The sequence below is a fragment of the Amblyomma americanum genome, chromosome 3, assembly GCF_052857255.1.
Source record: "Amblyomma americanum isolate KBUSLIRL-KWMA chromosome 3, ASM5285725v1, whole genome shotgun sequence".
Taxonomy (NCBI): Eukaryota; Metazoa; Arthropoda; class Arachnida; order Ixodida; family Ixodidae; genus Amblyomma; species Amblyomma americanum.
The window spans coordinates 93,408,091-93,431,737 of NC_135499.1; positions in this window are offsets into that span (position 1 = coordinate 93,408,091).

Below are 23,647 nucleotides of genomic sequence, written 5' to 3' on the forward strand. Positions count from 1 at the left end.
AGGCCATTCTAATTAAGTTTTTGCGTAAAACTTTACTGTACCCAGATAGTGATCGTTCAGTTATTACGGTAGCTTGTGTGATGCAAAAACTCAAGTTATGACATTTTTTCTCTAGTGGCGTACGGTACGAATCATTGCCCAAATGATAGCATGACCTCGTGAAGCATGTATGCGCCTTTATTGACGTCCCCAAATGCTGTTATATTGCCGCTAAAATACATATGATAAAAACGTGGCCACCTTATGGGAATACCTTATGAGAGACAGAGGGAAAAAGCCAATAAGTGCTACTGCGACGAGGTCACTGACATGAAAGAAGCATGGCGCTCGCTTTAGATTGTTGACGGACCTCACTGGCGATGCACGGAGTATTCCAACCAACTTTTCCATCGCCACTGCATAGGTCACCTAGGTAAGTTTGAAAGCCACTTATGTCGTTGAAGGTGCTCTGTGCATTCTTCCCACAGAACTGCCAAAAAGATCGCGCTGGTACGAATTCAGGATCGCGTCGTCAACTCCGGCGGAGATAAAGATAGCGAGGACGAAGAAGAAGACAACGTTGACAGATTCAAATATCACGATTGGTGCTACAATTTTGTCGTAATCTTCCATAGAAACTTCTTTTTTTTTTATTCAACTACACCTTGGCCAATCCCCCCGCGTGGGTACGTGCCATATACCTTGGGTGAAGAAGAAGAAGAAGATTCATCAGAATGGCGCATATGGCCAATCCCACTCTGTGGCTATGCACCATTCACTAAACACTACGAGTATATTCACTCGATAGGTTTCCAACTTAGCAAAAACGGGGTGTTTTTGTAAAACTTGGTCTTTAAGTTCTTTTTCCATAGATGTTTGCATAATTTTTTCACATATTTTCTGGTCGCATACAGACGTAACCTCCTCGTAACGTAACTGCTATTTCGCACATGTGCCCACGAGAAGATGTTTCAGCTTTCTGCTGATGGCTTTACGAGCTTTTCTTAAGTTGTTGGCTCTAACTATTAGCCGGACCCCTTGTTTACTTTTAGGAGACATGTAGATAACCGATGTTTGGTGTACCAAGCCCCAAGGCTTGCCGATCGTAATGAAGAAAAAAATCTGGGCGGTCACTGCAGTAAAATTTTAAACGACCTACGCATGAAGATACATATTTAGAGAACAGTAGTTTGGCAAATTTCTCCGCAAGAATTTTTCAACTAGCAATATAAAAGGATTAGGAATCGCAGAACAAAAAGCAAGAAGAGGTTTCTGCACAAATGCTGAAGCATCGGCGCAGGCCTAATCAGGCGGCTGCTCGTTGTCCTTGCGCAAGTTTCTTCTTTCCCAAAGCAGCACATCTGCGCGGCGTGCAGGCTCTGAAGCATTTATTCGTTTCGGCAACGTTTACCTTGCGTTGTTTAATGACAATCATGGCTGGCGCGGCCTAAACGCATAGTCTCGGTGAGTGAGCATTGCGTCTTTTCAGTGCGACTGGTTTCTTCTTTGAAGAAGTTGTTTGCAGAGTCTGGGAACCACATCATTACGCGTCACTGCATATGTTTGGATGTCCTGAGAGAGGGAGGATATGGTGAACGCGTGAGCGGAGTCGCTAACGATGTGCGGCAGTTGACGCACGGCTGGAGTTTTTCAACGTGACCTATGTACTGACGTCCTGATTTTCCCAATTTAGGAATGCGCTTCATAGAAATGCGGCATAGCACATGGAATTAGTTCTCTTTATCTGCTTCTGCTATTTCTTTAATAGAACATCCTCTGCAAAATGTTTTGCTTGTTTCGACAAACTTCGCGACTCCTGTTTTAAACCTAGGACGCCTCCTCATTTGCACAGGCGAATGTCTCGCCAACACTGACGTTGATTTTTACTTTTCGCAAACTCAAATTTGTTTTTTGCAATATCGAATTGTAAACTATCGGTAGCGCTCTTCTACAGCATATTATGTGAAGAGCTGTGAATTCGGAGAAGGGACAACGGAGTTTGTATACGACTACTTCCCATGTTCGCTTCACAGAACATTATGCCCACAGGTTGTTGTAATTTCGTTTCAAGCCGCGAAAAGAAAAATGAATGCAGTTCACAGACATGCCTTTCACTACGCGCCTCTAACGTCACAAGAGTTGAGTGTAAATTGCGAAATAACGGTTAAAATGCGTGTTCCATACCTTTTCTGCTTTGGTTCTTCCTCTGCTCAGTGCTCATTCACAGTGGAAACTTAAGTTACAGCGAGATTGTGCGCATTCTCTGCAGGGGGAGCTCGCAAAACATTGCGTGCAAATTGATAGCTTAGGAATTCTCAAAAGTGCTTTTTGTTCTCACATTTAGTCGTGGTGATTACTACATCTATAGGTAAATAGCGGCCGAAATGCGATTGTTTCACCTAGTTCGCGCACTGATCACGGGATGCAACTAGCATGTCGACGGTGCGTTGTCCTGGCTAGACAAAGAAATGGTAGTTCAAATCTCAGTGAGTGAAATTTCCGTGAAACTTGAAACCTTGCACTGCTATTCCGTACCTTTTTATTTCATCAGGACTACAGACGCCTTTCAGCGAAAAAGCCGTCTCTCTCTCTCGCGCGCGCGCGCGTGTGTGTGTGTGTGTGTGTGTGTGTGTGTGTGTGTGTGTGTGTGTGTGTGTGTGTGTGTGTGTGTGTGTGTGTGTGTGTGTGTGTGTGTGTGTGTGCGCGTGTGTGTGTGTGTGCGTGTGTGTGTGTGTGCGTGTGTGTGTGTGTGTGTGTGTGTGTGTGTGTGTGTGTGTGTGTGTGTGTGTGTGTGTGTGTGTGTGTGTGTGTGTGTGTGTGTGTGTGTGTGTGTGTGTGTGTGTGTGTGTGTGTGTGTGTGTGTGTGTGTGTGTGTGTGTGTGTGTGTGTGTTCCGCACCACTACCTTCTTCAACTCTTTGGAACATGAAGACTAAAGCATCCGCGCGCTCCTCTCCTCTGAATCAAATATGATGTGTCCGCATGCCCTCATAAAAAGCATTTTTTTAGTAATTTGCATTCTTGAAATTAAAAGAAAATAAAGGAAAAATTTGCTCGCTTCTCCTATGCCACCTCATACGTGGGCAAGTGAGTTGCTTCTTTTTTTTTGAGAACTCACGGCACTTTTCACTTCACCCTGCATAAGCTTTTCTCTTATTCGATCGCAAAAGTATAAAAGTTCAGATTTATAAAGCTTATTTATTCTTCTTCATGGAAGTCTACTTTCTGAGCGCCACATTGTGAGGGAAGCAGTGAACGCTATAATACGATTAGCGATAATCACTGGCACTCCTTGGAGGAACAAAAGAAGCATATTCGAAATATATAAGATAACATAATATATGAAAAAACAGCCGCACGTGTAATCAGCGCGCATTATCCGCGATTCCGTAGTTCTTTAGGCAAAAGAACACATATTGTACTTGTAATCTCATGGAACGACCGTGAGCTCTATTCACTGCTTGTTCTGTCTTTCTCTCTGACTCCTCCGCGTCTCCTTCCTTATTTGGTGCAGAGAACGCGTCCCGGTTGTTCTCGGGCGCCGGTGTGGGGCTGGAAAATCGGATTGCTCCCACTGCGTGCCGCTCTTCGAGCGCTTCTTCAGGGTGTAAAGGCCTGTCACTGCTGCAGAGGCGATGGCAAGGGCGGTTGGCATCGGCGGTCTGCCTTACTTTCTGCGTTCCCTGCTACGTGTGCAATAACCTATTTCTTGGTAGTTGCGCTAGCCGGATTCTTTCCTTATCACGAACGTCACTTTCATGGAGAAATGTTTCAAATTCATAAATGCATTCATTCGGATACCGGTTTAAAATCGTAATTTAAATCAAGCCGCGCATAATAATGTTATTACATCTTCATTCATTTTACTCAACCTCATCACTGAAGCCAGTTGTGAACACGACGCTGCGGCCTTGTGCAGCTAAAATATTTACTCGCATTCTGGTGGATGCGTTGCAGAGCTTTGCAGTAAGGGCCCCCTGGACATCGCCGTGTTGCTGGCTGGGCAGTTGTGTGCACATGACGTCACAGCTGTTGCGACGCCTAGAGAAGAGGTGTTTCGGCATCTCCCGCGCCCGACAGCAAGGGCTATAAGCTGGCGCCGCAACTTACGGAGCCAGATAAGAAGAATTTGTCATATAATATTAGTCGACCAATGGAATTCCCCAATCAACAGAATGATATTCAAGTGGCTTCTTCAGTCCACCCCCGTGGGCACGGCAGCTGCGCCAAGATCCAGATCACCAACCTTTTCTTGTTCCTCGTCCAGTATCGCTTGGGTTGCTGCCAACAATGACAAGGCCTCCACTGGCCTGCGATGCGCCGACGGACCAGCTTCAACTTCGCTGCGACGTCCGTGAAAATCTGATACCACATCCAGCTTCAGTAGATCACCGTTACTACAGTGTCGTGGCCGTCAGCGGCATTCTCTCGGAACCAGAAAACTCATAGCCAGCGGCACCAACATTTGGTTCTATAAATCAAGGCACCGACCGTCTACTCGGCAGTGGGCACGGCAGCTGCGTCAAGATGCAGATCACCAACCCTTTCTTGTTCCTCGTCTAGGTATCGCTTGGGTTGCTGCCGGCAATGACAAGGCCTCCACTGGCCTGCGATGCGCCGACGGGCCGGCTTCAACTTCGCTGCGACGTCCGTGAAAATCTGATACCACATCCAGCTTCAGTTGATCACCGTTACTACAGTGTCGTGGCCGTCGGCGGCACTCTCTCGGAACCAGGAAACTCATCGCCAGCGGCACCAACATTTGGTTCGATAAATAAAGGCACCGACCGTCTACTCGGCAATGGGCACGGCAGCTGCGTCAAGATGCTGATCACCAACCCTTTCTTGTTCCTCGTCCAGGTGAGGAAATGCTACGGCAAATCATTTCGTAGTAACAATGTATGCTTGATACTGCTGCCGTGCCCGCGGCCACTTGTGCATGTACTCTTGCGCATCTGTTTTTCACTGCGATTTCTTCTGTTACTGGGAGGTGACGTTGAATCTAACCCCGGCCCTGGGGACTCTTCCCTTGCCGATCAACTGAAGGCCATTGCGAATGATATTAAAGAAGTCAAGGCGGAGAAAACTGTCACTAACCAGAAACTACGCGCAATTGACAAGAAACTTGAAAAATTAACTTTGCTCGAAAAACAAGTATCGGCTTGCACAAAGAGAGTAGCTGGGCTCGAGAAAAACCTTGCAGCTATGACAAAAAAAAATTGATGAACTGGAAAATAGAAGTCGTCGTTCTAACATCATTGTGTACGACATTGAAGAAACTACTGAAACGCAGCTAAAATCTACTAAAGAAACCGTATTTGAGGGTCTGCTAGCGCTGAATATATCAGGAATTGAGAAAATACACCGGCTCGGAAAACCAGGCAAAGATGATCCAACAAAATGCAGACCTGTAATCGTGAAACTTCTCAATTACCGCGATAAGGTCAGCATATTCAAACAATGCTCGAAATTGAGAGGCTCTGGCTTTTCTGTTAGTGAAGATTTTTCACGTGCTGTTCGTGATATCAAAAAAAAAAAATCTGGGACCGAACAAAAAAAAATCGCGACCGCAAAGAAAAGGTATTCTTAACCTACGATAAAGTGAGAATAAATGGACAACTGTTTGCTTGGGATAACAACCGAAACGACATTGTAGAAATGGAAACAAAAAAACGAAACACCGCAACAAGAATCTCGAACGACCAGAAGCAAAAGCCGATTACCTTCCTCAACTTGAATGCACGCCGCATAGCTAATAAGGTACCTGAACTAGAGGCTACTGTGCTGGCTATTGAGCCTGATATCGTAACCATCACTGAGACATGGTTACATCCTGGCATTTCAGACTCCGAATTTGTCCCACCCGGATATACAGTTATTCGCAAGGATATACAATCTAGAGGTGGGGGCGTGGCAATTATGCTTAAACAAGCAATAGTATACTCCATCATGCCGGAAGTGGCAGGTGTTGAGGCTGTATGGTGCAAGATCCATTTAACCGATGGCGTTCTTCACGTTGGAGCTGTCTACAGGCCTCCAAATTCCGATGCAATGTATCTAGACCCGTTGTTCGATTACATGCTTAGATATACTCCCGGCAGCAAAATTGTGATGGCTGGGGACTTTAATCTACCAGATATTAACTGGAAATCTCTTAGCCCCGGAAATGCTACAAATAACCTCATGATAGATTTCTTGTTCACTTTCAACCTTACGCAGATTGTCGACACACCGACTCGTGTCCATAACCAAACCAGTTCTATTCTAGACCTATTCTTCGTTAGCGATCACTTTCCAAGCAGTGCCATAACTATAGAAACACTTCAAGGGCTATCAGATCATGAATTAATATTGTGTAAATTGCCTTTAACTAACCTTGTTAGCCCGGATCGTACTGAAAAACGTGTCTTCGCATTTAATAGGGCCAATGATGATGCTGTTATGACTGATGTCGTTCATGAATACGAGACCTTTTCCCATTTATGTCTAGATAAGCAGTCCAGTATTGACAGCGTCTGGCAGTTTTTTAAAAATCCTGTTCTGCATTGCATGGAAAGCTTCGTCCCAACAGTTCGAAAAGTTGTCAGAAACCACAATCCCTGGATCACGCGTAAAACAATTCATATTAAACGAAGGATCAAAAGACTCAGACAGCGGAACAAATTTCGCTCCAGCCCTGACTACCACCCTCGCTTTAATGCATTAAATAGCCAACTTAAACATGCAACTCGAAATGCAAAAGAACATTTCTGCAACACTACATTACAAAACTTTATTAAAACTGCATCAAGCAAATTTGGGCGTTATTTGAGCACAAAGCAAAAGATAAGACTTCCCATGTCATCTCTGGACGGCAAACTTAATGCAGATTCGTTGAACAAATATTTTCAATCGGTCTTCACTGTTGATAAGAACAAGGTTGGCCAGACTGCGCCACAACACTATGGCCACGAGCATCTCGTTGTTACGCCTACAATTTCTGAGGCTGGTGTGCTATCCTTGCTTCTAAATGTTGATGAAAAGAAAAGTAGCGGCCCAGATGACATTCCTAATGGTTTTCTAAAGCGTTATGCTGAGCCTTGTAGCAAATATTTTTGTCTTCTCTTCCAGAAATCAATTCGTGAATGTTGTATTCCCTCTGAGTGGAAAATCGCCAAAGTAATCCCTGTCCACAAATCAGGTGACAAACACTCCCCGAAAAATTATCGACCCATATTTCTGACATGTACATGTGAGAAAATTCGGGAACACTTTATCCTAAAAATTCTGTCTCAATACGTAGAAGCTAAAAACCTAATTCAGCCTTGCCAGCACGGTTTTAGAAATGGTCTATCCACTATAACAAAACTTGTTGAATTCGTGCATGATCTTGCGCAAGGTATTAACAATCAGTTGCAATTCGATATAATTTTCCTTGACTTTTCTAAAGCGTTCGACCGAGTGTCGCACCAAAAATTGATGTATAAACTCAAGCATTTAATTGGTGATGGTCCCGTCGCACAACGGATGAGCAGTTGTCTTGTCTGAACGTTGTCAATTTGTCCAATTTGACGGACATACCTCCAACATTATTCCCGTGGTATCGGTGTCCCCCAAGGATCTGTACTGGCGCCTCTTTTATTTTTGCTATTTATTAATGATACAACTAAGCAAAATGAAGTACAAATGAGACTTTCTGCAGACGATTGCGTTCATTATCATGAAATTAAACATCAGTTTGACCAGATCAACCTAACAGCGCTTTGAATAAAGTTTTTCACTGGTTTCATGATTGGAGTATGGTCATTAACAAAGACAAGACTGTTTCTATGTCCGTCACAAAGAAAAAAAAATCTGATTAAGTTCACTTATGGTTCTGATAGCACTGTGGTACGAACTGTTACGGAATATCGACATCTGGGAATCCTTATCTCATCCGACCTGAACTGAACAACGCACGTTCAGTATGTAGCAAATAAGGCAATGAACAGGCTGTTTTTCCTCAAACGTGCCTTGAAAAACTCGCCTCCCGAGATATAGCTTCTGGCATACACTACACTTATACGCCCAGTATTAGAATATGCTAACATTACATGGTTCCCGTATACAGGCACTAGCGTAGCCGCACTGGAAAGTGTGCAGCGAAAAGCTGCGCGATTTATCTATAACCAGTACAGGCGCACAGACTCACCTACTGAACGTTTGCATCGCGCAGGACTTCAGCCTTTATCTATCCGATCGAAACTGCACCGCTTGAAATTCCTATACTTACTTCTGCACAATTCATTTAAGCTTAACTCTGAAGACTTCGTCAATATAAGCCACTCCAGAATCACCCGTCGCAAACATCCTCTTACACTTGAAGAATTTGGTGTTGCAATAACACATTCTATTTTTCCTTTTTTCCGCGAGCAGTGCGCGAATGGAATGCCCTTGACGCTTCGATTGTAATGCAGCCGACAGTCCTAACATTTTTGGAGCTTGCCGAGCTGAGTATGGTGCCACAAAACTGACTAAATATTGTTAAGATGTTCCTGATATATACTGTGTTCTGTATAAGTGATTACCCCGAATTTGGTTGTTCTTGTCTTGATTTAAGTAGACCCATCCTTTTCATTGTACAACTGCTAACTCTTCTATAATTGTTTTATCTGGAAGTTGGGTATTTTTTGACATCCGCCCACCCCTGTAAAAACCCCGGTTGGGGTTGACAGTATATTGAAATAAAAAATCAAAATAACGCTGCGGCGGCGCCGTAAACATTTATTTGGCAGTGAGAGTACCTGCTTTTTTCCAAGGTATGCACGCAAGAAGCGAAATGGAGGCGCCTACACTTAGTTTCAATAAAACTCGACCTAACCTTAATAACGATTTGAGGGAGTTTTTGGCTCGACTCGTACCCTGCCAGTGCGTCGATTTAGGCATTGGTCCAACCCGGATCTATGATAGCAAGACTGAAAAAAAGCAGGTCCCCATACAAGTTAGTAAATTGATTTAGAAATCGGACGATGCGATTTCTACGAAAGCCCGTTGTCATATGGCTTTCATTGTTGCAGCTACTCTCTGTCACGTATTTACTCTAAATTTACTGTACCAAACTGCGCAACCTTCTGCACGTCTTTTCTGCGTATGCAGTGCATGGAGCAAAGGGAAGACAGATTTTCTAATGCGTTTATCGGTATTGCTCCAACTCTCAACCCCTAAACTGCTTTCTTTCGAACATTTTTCCAATTTGTTGCGTCTTTATTTAAAAATAAACCTCATGCTGCTTCTTTTGTAAATGTGCTCATGAGCAAATTTCGCGAATGTATCATTAAACAGGGCCATGATGTGCGTTGTTGTTGCCTTTCTTGTAGCGACTATCTTGTCACACTTTGCGGTAAATTTACAGCCCTGCCCATAGCAGCCCTTAAAAAATTACAGCGCGGAAAACGGGGACTTCAAGGGTAGAAAACACAGGACGAGCGCTGTCCTGTGTTTTCTACAATTGAAGTCCCCGTTTTCCGCGCTGTTATGTTTTTGTTTTAATGTATCACCAGCTCGCCCGCCTAGCTATCTAGTTTTTACCTTTGACAGCGCATCATATGAATTCTGGATTGGTATACGACAAGCAAGGTCATCGTAACTTATCTTTAACCTGAGAAAAGGTAATAAATATCAATAATAATAACGACTGTCAAATGACAAGTAGGGGTTAGTGGAAGGCGTGTAGGCGTGTCCTTTGGTGATTGCTGGATTGGATAAGGAGCGCGGAGCAAGGGGGGCAAGGCTTGCCACACGGTGGTCAAAGGACCTAATCACGCCACCCGTTCGTACGGCCAAAACTCGTCCGGTGCAGCAGCACCTCCTTCCGGGGGAATGCTAATTAATGCAAACGAACACTTTGCCACAACAATCGCATTGATCGCCTCTAATTTTTTTCACTGTGCCAAATGTATCAGACCTTGACCTTTGGAGACCGGAAAAAAGTACAGTACATTTCAAGCTAAAAAAATAGTGGCAGTGTAAAAATTCTCCTTTTTAAACACTTTAAGGGTGGTCTGAAATTAGTTTATGGACTGAATATTTTGCGAACTGCGCATTTGTAAGCAACAAGATGCGTACTTTTTCAGGACTTAGCATTATGGTTTGCACTGAGCCAAAAAACGCTTCTTGTTGTCATTGTAGTCAACATCTAGATCTGTGATTAATGCAACAAAATAATCGAGAATACAAGGCTCACTGTTCCTACTGAAGTCCTTGGCTTCATGCAGCACCTTGAGTTGCCATAGCGAAGCACCCACACATCTTACGAGGCTCATTTGTAGCATTCAGTAAGGTTTTCCTCCGGTCCTCCCCCGTTTTTCTATATCAACGCCTTACAAGTATACCCGCCGCGATGACTCAGTGGTTAGGGCGCTCAGCTACTGATCCGGAGTACCCGGGTTCGAACCCAACCGCGGCGGCTGCGTTTTTATGAAGGCAAAACGCAAAGGCGCCCGTGTGCTGTGCGATGTCAGTGCACGTTAAAGATCCCCAGGTGGTCGAAATTATTCCGGAGCCATCCACTACGGCACCCCTTTCTTCCTTCCTTCTTTCACTCCCTCCTTTATCCCTTCCCTTACGGCGCGATTCAGGTGTCCGCCGATATATGAGACAGATACTGCGCCATTTCCTTTCCCTCAAATCTAATTATTACGCCTTTCAAGTAGCGGCATCTATTATCAGTACGTCAACTACATTTCTAGTGAGAGGAGGCATTTATGCAGTATATATGACAAGCGTGGCTCACGGTGTTTTGCTTATGGGACTAGTCTAAGGCTTTGCCAATTTAAGTCCGCAATCCACTTTGTCTTATTCTTTCGAACAAAACTTGCGAGTTTTAATCAGCCATTATGTACATTAACGATATGAATCGACGGAAGCAAGATGGAATATTGCGGTACTGCAGTGATGTGCCTTTTTCGGCAATCCGGTATTGTTGAGGATTTTTGCTTGAATAATTATTTACGAACCATCTTAGTGTACGTAATTGGCCTCCACGTTAGAGAGAAGTTAGGAAAATGGTTCTGGACAATTATAAATTCAACAAGAGAGGAAAAGCCTCAGGATGCTGTTCGATAAGAGGACTATTATTCGTCTGGGCCAGTATTCATCCTTAGCGGCATTTAAATAGGGTTTTCACTCTGAGGAGGAAGGTTCGGTGAGAGGGAGGGTGTGCAGTGGGAAGGATGTCAGGATGGGGAAGGTGAAACTTGCTCTTGTATTATGGCGACGAAAGGAGATTAACCGGTTGCTATGCAAAAATGTGGAAAGAAAAAGACGAGCTCAGCAGAAAGGAATCCGGGGGTGTGGAGCGGGGAGAGATAGTGAATGTGGGATTGAAAGGCTGTGTCCAGCAGCGACAGCTGGCTGAGTTGACTTGAGAAATTAAGATAAAAGAGTTAAGGAGCATGGCGGAACGAAATATCGAGTGAGGAGGGCAAAAAAAAAGGAAAAGGAAAAAGGCAGGAGGGGAGGGGTCGGATGAAATGATAGCAGCAGGTACAGGGAAAAAGTAGAAGCACACTGTTAAATTAAACAAAGAGAAAAAGAAGCAATGAAAAAATACTCGCGGCAGAGTGATAGGGTGAAAGAAACAATAAAGCGGCGTTATGAAGTACTGGAGGTGCTCTGACCATGTGCGAGACTTTTTAAACGATTACACCAGCGACGGAATGTACCATAGAGGTTCTAAGTTTCCTCTGGATATGTTGAACCCTGCTGACTGTAAGCTTTCGTCTTAGTGTATTAGGAATGCCCCTCTGTGTTTTCTGTCTCTTGCAGATTTGGAGCCTGAGTGAAAAATTAACGGTTTAACTTCATCGAAGACTGACCATGTACCTTCTGTACGTAATTGGCGTCGGATTGGCGTCAGTCATAAGCGCTTAAATCAATTTATGCTCTGTGATCTCTAGTGAGTACTCGAGATGACTGTGAATACAAAAGAAGGGAATTAATATTTTTCCTCACAATTCATATCCTGATTGCAGACAGGTTAGTGCATTTCTTGCAAATAACTTTCCTTAAAATATTTGAAACCGTGAGAAACATTAGAGAAACAGTGGTTCCAACAAATTGCGAGATCATTGACAATGTAGCTTCAGTACAGCAACGCAACTTCGGACATTGGAAGTCTCCTGTATATTTTCCATTTCATCTGAATTTTTGTAGGTTTTTCTGCATTGTTGTAATTTTATGCAGGGGGCTGCAATGTCTGCACACCTTTCACGTGAACCTCGTGGTCGCTTACTTTATAATCTCCATCACTTCTATTATCAAGCCAATGTTCCAGCCTTTTGAGTCGCTGGTATACAAGGTGAGTAGTGATCATCGATCCTATAACTTTGCCATTATGTGCCTTCTGTGAGGCCCTTGAGTGAGGCACAACATCGTTGTATCCTGACCGTACGCGAGAATCGCGGCTATAGGCGAGCTCTCAAGGTTATGTTGTGCTCCCGTGTGTAATGTCGAACGCGATGGCTGCGCTTGGTGAAAAGCCTGGTTAGCCTCCTCTGTAGCAGCGATAAACCAGATACTAATACCGGCCGCACCGCCGCTTGCAGAAGAAATTCCATGTTCAACCAGCTGAGCTCAACAGCGTGACGAAGTACTCGACGCGTCACGCCCAAAGTAGATTCAGCACGCTCGTGTCATATAAGTAAGAAAAACGCTATCATTCATATTATTCTGAAGTTTTTCTTTGATGCATGTATGCGGCAATAAAATTCCGGTGCAGATATTTAGTGTTCCTCCTGAATAATTATATAGCCTTGATGTCCAATATTTACTTGTCACAGTGTTTTAAACACTATTTGCCCCGCCTGCACAGAGAATTTCATAAAATATGATGCACTGAGCAGTAATGCTCTCATTGCTCTCCGGAACGATTGTTAGCGTCTGGTCTGAAAAAGACTGAATTGAGTCGTAGTGCCCAAGCCGATGAGCGGAGCCAACTGCGCGACAGAGCCCACGGAATTGAATACTAACTATTTAACTTTGGATTGAGAAGTTATTGGCAACTGGAAGAGCACGAACCATCTGCTCGTTGGCACTTCAGTGTTTTTAGTTATCATCTCCACTAAGGTAATGATATGTTGCCCGAAGGCTAGTCAGAAGCAAGGGTAACGGTGGCAAAGAGCACATATCACAGGCAGCACCTGTAAAAACGCGCGCACAGCCCAGGCACTTCTTTTATGTCGTCTTCCCAGAAATTATCCGTTGCACGACCCCCCGGCCTCCCAAAAAGCAGTTACATTGTGCTTTCTGGCTCATCTGGGCATGGCGAGATGTAGAATTTTAGGCGATGTTCGTGGACAACGCCATGTTGAGGTTACCTGGAGGTGACGTTCGCGAAGACAGGAACGACCTTGTATGTCACGGCGCTGACCTGGCGCAAGACACGGTGTGGGACAACATAACGAGAAAGAAGTTTTTCCGAGAGGCCGACGTGGGGAGATAGGGACGAAAGCAAGACGGTGCCAGAAAAGGAGAGACTAGGCGGCGACAGCAGGTGTACAACCCCTGCAGGAGGGCTGCGAGGCGAATAGTCGATGCATTCGAGTTGAGAGGCGTGACCAGCACGGGTAATGGCGTCGTGGCCTTATACAGATCGCGGAGCAGCATGAGTAGGCTGCCCAAAGGCAATTGGGGCCAGCAGCCCTATAAAATTAAAAAGGGGAGTAGCCGCAGTATCATGGCGGGGGTTGTACGTGAGCGTAACATAGGGGCGGGTGAGGTCCCAGTCGCGATAATCGGGCGAAACGTACCATGGCGAGCATATCGGTTAGTGAACGGTTAAGGCGTTCAGTAAGGCCGTTTGTCTCGGGGCGATAGGCGGTGCTGAGCTTGCGCTTAGTTGAGGTGGAACAGAAAATTTTGTCGACAACATTGGAAAGACAGCAGCGGCCGCGGTAGGTAAGAAGTTGGCGGGAAGCACCGTGATGTAAGATGAGGTTGTACAGCAGAAAGTCCGAAACATCGGTCGAAGTACTTTTTGGCAGTGCCCGCGTGATAGCGCTACGGGTAGCGCAGTCCGTGGCAAATGCAAGTCATCTGTTGCCGGAGGTGGATTCTGGAAACGGACCAAGAAGGTCCAGACCGACGCGGTACAAATGTTCGGGAGGCACGTTAATGCTCGTTTAACAGTTTCAATGCAAAATTGTGCCGAACATTTTCGCTCCACGGAATAATTCGTTGCATTGCTATCATCAACATCATCATCATCATCACCATCACCATCATCATCATCATCATCATCATCATCATCATCATCATCAGCCTTACTACACCCACTGCAGGGCAAATGCCTCTCCCATATCTCTCCAATTAACCGCAGAAGAACCGACAACTGAGCTAGTTGGGGCATCTTTAAGCCGTGGTAAAAACCAGCGCTTGTCCGTCTTCTTCTGTCTTCTCTGTGTCTGTCGTCGCTGCGCTGTTTTTACCACGGCTCCAATTAACCCTATCATTTGCCAGCTGCATCCACCTTTTGCCTGCAAACTTCTTAATCTCATCCGCCCACCTAACCTCCTGCCGCCCCCTGCTCCGCTTACTGTCTCTTGGAATACACTCCGTTACCTTTAGGGACCAGCGGTTATTTTGCCTTCGCATTACATGCCCTGCCCAAGCCCAATTCTTTCTCTTGATTTCGACTAGGATGTCATTAACCCGTGTTTGTTCCCTCACCCACCCTGTTCGCTTCCGATCTCTTAACGTTACACCTATCCATTTTCTTTCCATGGCTCCCTACGTTGTCCTTAACTTAAGCTGAACTCTTTTCGTTAGCCTCCACGTTTCTGCCCCGTAGGTGAGTACCGGTAAGAGAAAATTAGGGCGGGCCTTAAGATTGGTGCTTGTGGAAATCTAACCTCCTGGAAAGAGGAGCCCCTAGCTGGTGTCTACCACACTAGGTGACCTTATCTAAATAGATAAAGTGAAGTTGTATCCTATATTTGATTTTCAGAACGTTGTTATCAGTGTGATCATGGAAACTCAGACATATTTGTCTTATGAGGAACAGGAATTATTGAGTAAGAATTTTGTCTTGGAGGTTCTTGCTGTTAATCGTGGTAGAAAATTTTCGAGAGGAGTACCGTGACCCCATGTATGACTAAAAAAGTTATCTGTCAAGACCTTCCTTGAAGTGCCCTGAAACTTGGACAAACACATCACTAAGATACTTTACTCTATCATATATTTCTTTTGGTACGTCAGATATCAGAAAATTTTACGTTGTTAAAGAGAGATGAAATGTCTTTACTCTTCAATAAATGCTAGCCGACGGCGTACACTCCCGTGTGCTTCCCGTCCAAGAAACTATGCTTAATTGGACAGTATTTTTTAATGAGCCATTTGAATTTCTGGACAAAAGTATGTTTGAATAAACATGGTACCATGGTGTTTTCAATTAAGCATTTTCCAGAACTCACAAACAAAGATGTCATACTATCGACAGTAGAGGAGTTATGCGATAAATTATGCTATTTTTCAAAAAGTTTTCTCTACTTTGTTAACAAGTGCAACAAAGGTCGCTATTTTTTCCTGTTCCAAAAACGAAACATTACTAATGGGTTATATTCACGTGTGGAATGGTTAAATAAAGGTTATTACACACAAGAAGAAAGCAAAACTTACGGAGGTCTACGACGCTCTCCCGACAGTAACGTCATCTATTTGATCTTTGATAACATTTGTGTATACTGCACTAGTTTTGCTGAGCTTATTTCGTCGTCGGCGTACACTTTCCCATCTCGGAATATTTTACCATTATATCAGTGATTGTCTTGCTAAGCAATGCCCTGTTTTTTTTATTACTGGCTGAAACTGTGCAGAAGCCTCCATGCATTGGACACATTTCCTTAGCTATGATAGCAAGTTCACTGATGATGGTATACATTAATGCTGAATATTTTTTCAACGGTTCCTCACACATTTTCCTGATATAATTCGAAATTTTAAAATTACCGCAAAGGTGAATAATGAAGATTGGCGTATTCATGAATACGAATTCAAACACCGTCATTTTTTTGTCATATTTTTCACATATTTTCACATATAAATAGTGATAACTTTAGAGTCAGTGGTAGTATTGCCACTAGTAAGTTAACAGTGATTTGCGACGTAACATATATGAGCTCGAATCCATTCAGAGGTCACTTTTGACTATCGTGTGCAGTAATATATACCTTTCTTGCTCTAAATAACTAACTATGCGTGTTTTAGATCATGCCTTCTGAATATGCTAACATTTCTAAATGTACTGTAAGTTTTAATGGTAAAGCATTACTGTTATCATTACGAGAAAATCTGGCGGTGTGTGTTTGTGCGTTAGTTTGTTATTGTTCGTACTCGCAGATGATACAGAAAATCTCCGCGATGGCAAGAAAAATAGGGTGACGTCATCAAATGGCCTTAGGACGTACAGAGCAAGCCAAGCACCGCCATTACAGACAGCCTTATACATTTCGTACCTTTATATACACACACAGGTTGACCTCAATTTGGTGGTAGTATTCCACACTACATTCGTATCAAAACTGTGACGCAACCGTTTGTCGTACAATGTTCCTGCTGGCGTCATACAATTTCTTGTCGCATATAGCTTGCATATGCTAATCAAGTTGGAGGCTAGCATAGACAGGGATTCGAACAGACGTAGGCATCTTCAGTTCTATGCCGTCCCCGAATACCTCTTCTGTGAAGGCACGGTTGACGTCGCCACCGAGATGTGAGACAGTTACTGCGCAATTCTGTTTACTCAAAAAACAATTTTCTTACAAACATGTTATGCAACTGTTCACCCCATAGCGTTCCGGGTGGTGTCCTATATTGTCGCCGGATTTCATTGCGACGGGTTGTGTGCGTGCTAAGGCAATGAACAGCGAACCATTAACGTCTGACGTCTACAGCTTCGACATCGGAATAACGTGATGAGAAACGTGGCCGTCCGCGCAATTATTCAAACGCTGAACAAGCGCGATAGCTGCTGTAATGATTTCGCATTCCCACATTTAAACCGGCTTATGTGTCTGTGCCAAATTTTTTCGCAACTAGGGCTAGTAGGCGCACTGTTTTCTTGGAAATCACTGTCGAATGTTCATACGCATTAGGTGGCAGGAAGACGTTTTACCACATTAAATTTGTTATTTTTCTCCACGCAAAAAAAAATTTCGCACTATGTAAATCGTGTGCTTCGTAGATGCCTTTCAGTCTGAAATTGCGGAGGCATTATAGAAAAAAACTTTATTCTCTTCAAAGGTGTTTGTCCACTGCACGCTAGCGTTACAGCATTACCTAGCAATTGCAGGAGCTTAGAATCTCAGAAAACGAACTTGCTTGAAATTAATTCATTTGCTGACTCTTTTTTGCTACAAGGAATTCCTCGTCACTGGCTGCAAAGCATCATCGTTGTAGAAAAATTACGCATAACCGAGCTTCTTCAGCAATCGATTTGTGTGCATGTCCAGCATATTACTCGTCAGCGTTTCGAGGGGGTCTGATGCCAAGTGCAATGGAAGCTGCTCGAACGCACTGCACTCAACTTTTGCGGTACCTCATTAACTGCAAATGCTTTGAAAAGAAAACTCTGTTGCTCTCGATTGTGTGCAATTTTAACCATGCTCCTGAATGAGCAGGCTCCTTCGTCACCGTAGTCATCGATGGTTAAGTTTTCAGCGGAATCTCCAAAGGTGGAGTATGCTCAACCAATATACTAGCTTCCTGTACCTCAGTTGGCAGAGCGAGTGCTCCGGTGAGGTGGTGGTGCAGGGTTCGAACCCTGGAGAAGGACGAATTTTTCTTCAACTGCGAGGTTTCTGTGAAGGACCCAGGTTTACTTCGTAGGGGCACAGCTGCGCTTGGTATAACTATTATCATCTCTCACGCTGATGAATCGAACACCGCCTCTGCTCCCGACAAATAAGATTTTTTTTCTTTTTTTTTGTGCAGAAGCTCCTTTACACACTAAACGGGCAGTACAAAAGTGACGCTTGAACCAACTAATTTTGAATTTAAAGGCACAAGACGTGCACTTGTCTAAATTTGAATTGTGCAATTTAAGGTTACAATTTTGTGTGCTTGTTAGGACCTGGAAAACTGCGTCAGGATCTGTTTGGAGCTATGGTGAGATTGCGGCTAATTAAGGCTTCAAATGACGCTATATCCTGAGGAAGCGTGTCGATGTAAAATTATCTGTCTGATTTTTGTGCATTTGTGCTTGAGGTGAATGGCGTCTAGGGTGATCCATTACGCTAAGCCGCAAGGCGGTGAATCAACTTTCAAGCTATACGTTTTTCGCTCGAATTGCGCGAACCAATTTTATCACCAAGAAGCGCGGTGCTCCATCTTCTTTTAATTTCGACACCGAGTTCAGGCACCTGCCTGCCATAGTTTTGCTTCCGAGAAACACGTTCAATGACCGCGTGCCTGTTGCCTAGTAGGGTCGCATCTGATGAGAGTCGCCACAGCAGCAGTGTTATTCCTCGGGACGTTTCCGAAGGCCGCTGTCGCCTTGGTCGGATTACCCGTATTAATTTCATCACCTGTACTAGTGTGGCGAAATGCTGAACGCGGATAATTTTATAGGACGGCGACCTCAACGTGCCATGCGGCACACACCTTTATAATGGCACAAATGTAATAATGGTCGGTATGTTTGAAAACCATATCCAGTAAAGCCATGTTCTTATGAAAACCACGTAAAGTGGTAGCCCTTGAAGAGCGGCATATATTGATGAATGGGCTGCTTAAGTGTGTCAAAGGTCTCAAGGATTTTCAATATGAAGGAAGCGAGCAGGTACCGAAACCAAGTAAACTATATAGGAATGTAGCTGGCAATTTTTTTTGTCATCTTCATCATTCCATAATCAATTATGTAATTATTTTGTTGCTTTAAGCTAAATGATTAGAGAACGGGAGAAAAATTTATGAGTACTAATATCAACATCTTGACTCTTTGTCGACATAAGCCTACCGGTTTCTTATCAGAAGCGCTAACGCTCAAATTAAATTAGCCGAAACAATTACTGTTCCCTCTTGCGGGGCCTACGGGGTAGGTTCTTTTCTGTTCAGCGCTCAAGTATGAATTCTTTTTGGCCTGTTCGGGAATTAACCAGTCCATACAGTACTTGGCAGCAAACGCAAGAAATAGCCTGTGAATATTCAATTAGCAGACCCCTCTCACCTGCCTAACAGCAACCCGTAAGTGTAGCGCTCTTGGAGCCACGAAAAAGAAAGAAAACAAACAAGACGCCATTACTGCAGCTTTCCCCAATGCATCGTAGCACAGTGCGAAAATGTTTCATAAATTTCCTTCGTGCTATATTTGCAGGTGCCGAACGCTTCAATATGTTGGAAATCTCCGTGGATGGGAAAAAAAGTGACGCCGACAACGAGTGTGTCATCTGCCCAGTTCTCGTGGTATGAGTTCTTGTTGTGTGGTGTCTAATACCCCCTCCAAAGACTTCTAAGGTAAAGAACTCCTGTGCAGCCCTGTACTCGCTTTCGCCATTGTAACGTCTGTACGAAACACAACTCATTGGAAAGCTGAGATCACAGCGTGCTTCAAGCTACTGCTAATGAAATCTTAAAATGAGCTGCCCTCAAATAGAAAGGTGCCATGGTATTGAAGGCCTTCACGTCACCGTCCACGCCCCATGATTATGAAGCTACTGGACTTTCTGGAGAAACATCTAGTGTTAAAAAAGTGGCCTCATGCCTAAGGAAACCGATTACCGTATATCAGAGGATTTTTCAATACATGTCCACAATATTCTTAAAACGCTTCGGGAAATGTCTGAAAGTTTCAGGAGCAATGTCTGCTCGGTCCGAATGCAGAATGATCATATATTTATTGATACATTTCGGTACAACTGGAGCAGTGCCCCTAATACACTGTTGAAAGAACCCCGTAACACGTCATTAAATAATGCTACTGAAGCAGCAGCCTTGACTTCCTTGTGCTCAACTACAATAATCCCCGTGTGGTAAATTTAAACGCAAGAAGCCGTCTTAAGAAACTGCCAGACTTTAACTCTGAAAACTGCCGATTTCTTCTACAGTGTTGGTATTCGTGAAATTTTGTTACATTATGGCGTATACGACTCCAAGTTGCGTTAACTGTATTCACGTTCGTGAGAGCTGACAGACCAAATGGCAGAGGTGGTGGTTTCGCCCGCTGCTGTTCCACTTCATGTCTTCTCTTCTTGATTGCCCATGTGTAGCTAAAGTGCTTTTCTGTAAGGTTCACTTGGAATGCTCATTTGGATTAATTGGAGTGTTCTTCCAGCCTCTAGGATTATGCCACAGTCCGTTTGTTTATTGCTAGCAAACTTGCGCATGATTTCATCCCATCAAATATAATTGTTATGCATTTGTTTAATGCGCCAAGTCTAAACTGGCTTTCTCTTAACATTAGTGTCCACGATGTCTCTTTCGCAAAAATGTTGTTACACTTTTCTTTATAACTTGGCATCAATCAAATTGTCCACGTTTAGCCGCTGCAAGCGGCAGTCCTAGATTTCGTTTTTCTTCGCTCTTATCTTTTCGAGAATGGTTTCTAGTGCTGCGTTCTTGATGGCATATCTGACCATAAGGCCGTATTATTCTCGATTGACTACATTGTTCCCGAATTCCAGCTCCAGTACAACATATTTCGCGATTTCAAGCGTGCCATTGGTGTTGCTATTATTGGTGCATTATGTGGTTCTTTTGAAAAATATAGTACCTTTGACCACGGACATTGCTCCTGTTGTGGGGTTTTTGAATATATCTTTAAAACATGCTTTAACTACTTTCCTCTCTTGAAAAAAATGAACATCAAAAGATCACCACCCTCGTCAGCCTCACTACGCACACTGCAGGGCATACGCCTCTCCCACGTCTGTCCAATTATCCCTGTCCTTTGCCAGCTGCACTCACTGTATGCCCACGAACTTCATAATCTCATCCGCTGAATATGATGCTCCAATTCGATACTTAAAACAGGTTCCGCTAGTTGACATACCCAACTACTTCCTTGTTCCATGCTCACTTTGGAGAAGCAGATACCTCACCATAGTCTTCCGAAAATCATTATTCCCCAGCACTGCTCCCCACTACTGGAAGCTTGCAACGATAATTCCGATGTGGAAATCCGCTAGTACTCAATTACTCAGCACTACACACCTATAACCTTAAGTGCCAGTTCATGTAAGTTACTCGAGCATACAATTTTTTAACATATCAAGAAACTCCATGAAGAACAGGATATTCTAAACAATTACTTGTACGGTTTCCGTCCTGGATTGAGAACTACTACTTAACTAATTGTTAACTACTGCCTAACTAACGACACCCAAAACGCCTCCACACACTTGACTCTATACTAAATACTCTTTCCTGGTCGGCTGCATATACAGCTTCCTAACGCAGCGCTCTCAATCGGTACACTTCATTTAAATTTTTTTTCCGGGTAGTGTTTCACCTATTCTTTTCACAAGGCTCTGTTTTATGTCCGATTCTTTTTTGTTATATATTGGTTATCTGCCATGTTGCGTATCCGTTAAAATTTGTCTTTACGCTGATGATTGCGTCCTGTATCATAGCATTAACATACAACATGGCCACCAATTGCTCAACGACTCGTTTACTAAATTTTGTAGTTGGTGCAAGGAATGGCACAGGAGCTGGAAAGAGTAATTGAATTTAAATACCTCGGTATTCATTTCCTCATACAGGTCAGGGTAGAACCAGGGCTGAACAAGTATCGGGCAGCTGACTCTGATCACACTGCCCTTATGTTTGTTTGCCATTTTTATGTTAACCGATTTCCCTTATGATCATGTGCATGTACTTTGTGTTGGGATTAAGAAATAGTTCTTCGTTCTCTGCTTTACCTTTGCTATAGTTAATATCGAATTGTATAAATTTTGCACGAGGCATTTTAAGATTTATTTCCTATTGTTTCAAAGCTTTGTACTGTTATCTTCTGCTGTTGGGCACACTGCTCGCCTTATACTGTTAATTGCAAGTGTGTCTGTTTTACTGAAATAGTAACCTGTAGTTACTGTAGGCTATAAAAAAAGGGGGCTCGAACTCAATCAATTGAACTTGCTTCACTATTTGTTCGATCTACCTCAGTTGTTGCTTTCGACGGAAATTGAATTTGAATTTGAAACACATTGATATTGTATATAAGAAAGTTTTTAAACGACTCAGGCATCTCAATCGTACATCGCGTAAGGCTCCAAACGATACTGAACTGCTGACATAAAAAACACTTATCCGCCCTCTTCTTGATTACGGATGTATTATATGGAATCCTCATAAGAAATCTAATGCTTCATCTTTCACAACTAAGGCCGAGATTTTTACCCTTCTTCCAATTAGGCAGCTTCAGGTCTCACAGCGCCATCATCCCGCCGCCGCCTAGAACTTTTCGAATTTTTTGCAAACACTGGTTTATTCTTAGCGCCCTCCTTCACTAAACAGTTATTTGAACAATAACAAAACCTTCAATCACTAGAAGTTTCCATTGCCTTAATCTTACCTCTTTCTTTTGTCGCACTAGAATGTTTCAACACAGCTTCTTTCCTCGGGCCGTTGAGCTCTGGAATTCGCTGTCCGGAAACCTCCGCTCGATACCAATGGAAGAGTTTATGGCGGCCATGGCTGGTTAGGGTCATCTTTTCTTTTTGTTTTTTATATGTTCGTATTTTTCGGATGATTTCATTATCTCCCTGCCCACTCCTGCGTAAGCCTTATCAAGACTGCTGATTGTATGAAATAAATAAATAAAGTCATAAGCCAATGTTTTTAAGGGAGTAACCTGTGACTATCGGCTTTTTTTTCCATCTTAACGTGCCAGCTGCAGAGGACTCAGTCTTGTATCTAGCGCGTTACATTGAGAGCTGCCCGTTGCGCGATTTGCACTCCTATGCGGGCGTCGACATGCCATACTAAAAATTTGCGCACTTAGCTGAAGAACACCATTTGGACAGTTTTTTCGGATACATACCAGTAACGACAAGCGGCGAGCTGTGTCGCCACTACTTGCGTTGTCTCCGGCGCGTGAAGTCACAGTCGTTAGCTCCCGCTTTTAGAACGTTAATCTGGTCGAATGCTTGAAGTTCATACCTCATTAGTGCCGAAATAACAGTGAATAAAGCACTTGCATATGCATAATTACTTTCAAGTAAATAGGCAGCCCATTAATCAGAAAAAGGGCATCTGGATTCAGCAGAAGGAATAATTAAAGCATGAGTTCACCCCTGCCAATGTGTTACTGAAACCTAATGGATGATCGCAGTTCTTAAACTTATAATTTTGCGTGCCCTGCATGCACCTTTCATCCGTATTGCAGCAAATTTATTTATAGGTGTTTTTCCCGAATGTGAGAAATCCCGAACAAAATGATAACTAAATATTTCACAGTAAAGAAGGCGCATCAATAAAATCAATGACTGCTTACACAGATATATTAACACATCATTCTGTATACTGCCATCATATGGCAGCATAGCCGTACCAAGAAATTCTGGACACGCGCTATTTTTATACGGAATTTTTTTCATGAACGCACTTTTTTTCGCCTATCATAGCATTCCATCATAACAATCAATATATCTGTATATCTCTCCTCGGGACCGTTATGGTGTCCTTCTATTTTTTGTCGAACATGCGTGCTACTGTTT